A 2,134-nucleotide genomic window follows, 5' to 3' on the forward strand; every position below is an offset into this window, starting at 1 on the left:
CTGCCTTGGCCCATTTGATATGCCAGCCCTTAGGTGGGTGGAGTAGACAGAACAGAATGCTGGGAGGAAGTGAGGCAATTGCCATGCCTCTCCTCTCTGAGTCAGACATGATGAAGCTTGGGCCCAAGATGGACATATGCTAGAATCTTCTTGGTAAGCCACCACCTCGTGGTGCTACAGATTATTAGGTATGGGTTAAAGCAATATATGAGAGATAGCCAGTAAGAAGCTAGAGCTAATGGGCCAAGCATTGTTTAAATGAATACAATTTGTGTGTTGTTATTTCAGGGGATAAGCTAGCCAGATGGCTGGGAGCTGGGTGGTAAGAAGCGGCCCACAGCTCCTTCTACATATTTCCCTATGGCAGCATAAAATATATTTACTGTACCATTCATAGGTGTATTAATTTCAATTCAAATCATTGTTTATCATTTAATTCTAACTCTTCATCATGCTCCAGTTAGTTTGGAATCACAAAGGAACCAAGATAGCAAAAGCAATCTTGAATAAAAAGAATGTTGGAGGGATTGCTGTATCATATTTCACATCATAATAAATTGCTATGGTAATAAAAGTAAACTGGTACTGGCACACAAACTGATGTAGATAAAAAAAACAAACAAACTGGAAAATATAAACATGAATGTCTGTTAACTATAGCCACCTGATACTTGACAAAGACTCTAAGTTTACACATTATAAAAAGATATCATCTTCAATAAATGGTACTTGAAATACTTAGTACGAATAGAGAAGAATGAAATTACACTTGTGTTTATTATCCATCATAAAAAATGGATAAGAGAAATGAATATTATACCTGAAATATTGAACTGTTGGAAGAAACACAGACATTACTCAACAAGTTGTAATTGTAGGAAAAAATCTTATGGACACAACTACACAAGGAGTTAAGGACAAACAATGGACAAATTTATGAGACATCATAAATCTCAATTGCTCCATCCAAAAGATGGCTTAATCAATTGAATAAAAAGAAAGCCCACGAAGAAAGAGAAAAAAATTGCCAGCTATAGTTAGAATATAGAACATTAACAAATTAAAACACTATGAATCAAAAATATTGACCCACTTTAAAGGTTATGCTCTTACCAGATATTTGAAGAAAAATAAAAAATCATCTAGAAAAAAATGTCTCAAGAAAAAATAAATCATCTTATTGGTATATCACATTTTCAAGAGGATAAAATTTCATAAAATTTCTCAAATAACTTTTTCTACTATTTTCTACAGACACATAATTCGAATGGTATTTATGTTGTTCCAACCTGTTAAAAATTAAGAGATCTTTGGAGTTGGAATGTGGATCTCTCCTTCCCTAAACACAAACATGCTTATTAAAGGAAAATTGAAAGTCTCTGTCTCATGTCTGGGAGCCATCTGACTTGGGACAGAAGAAAATCAGATATTTAAGTACTATGTTGTTACAACTAGGCTCATAATACTTTGCTTTTATATTGAAACTTAACTGCTTTTATTAAGTTATGCATTTCATAATATTAAAACATATTAAGCTTTTTATCATGATATTAATATTAAATATAGAGAAATAACTATTTATGGAAAAAGGCTTTATTTAGCATCTTGTACATGATTTAGAGTTTGAGTCTCTATTGATTTTCAGCCATGAACCATAAACAGGTCTAACAGCAACCTTTAAAGTAAACAAAAAGAGGATATGGTCCCATAACACCACTAAGGTGAAAATCACCACTTCAAGATTGTTTTTGAATTTCAAACTTGCTCTGAACAATTTTGAGGTCTCTAGGTGTGATGATTCACCCTAATAAACTACTCTAGCCAGGACTTGAGACAAGCACTGCACTTCCAATTACACAAACTAGACAAAATATGATATAGCTACCTCTATCAGGGTTTGATAATTAAAGTTTTTCTTTTCAGAATTCCTTAAAGATACCAATGAGCATAGACACCAAAAAGCAAATTTAAGAATATTATGCCCACTATGTTCATAGCAGCATTATTTGAAGTACCAAGAATATGGAAACAACTTGAATGTCCCTCAACTGAAGAATAAAGAAAATGTGGTACATTTATACAATGGTATAAATCAATAATAGTCAAGCTTGTAGTCATGTTAGTTAGATTTTCT

The sequence above is a fragment of the Microtus ochrogaster genome, unplaced genomic scaffold (assembly GCF_000317375.1).
Source record: "Microtus ochrogaster isolate Prairie Vole_2 unplaced genomic scaffold, MicOch1.0 UNK184, whole genome shotgun sequence".
Lineage (NCBI taxonomy): Eukaryota > Metazoa > Chordata > Mammalia > Rodentia > Cricetidae > Microtus > Microtus ochrogaster.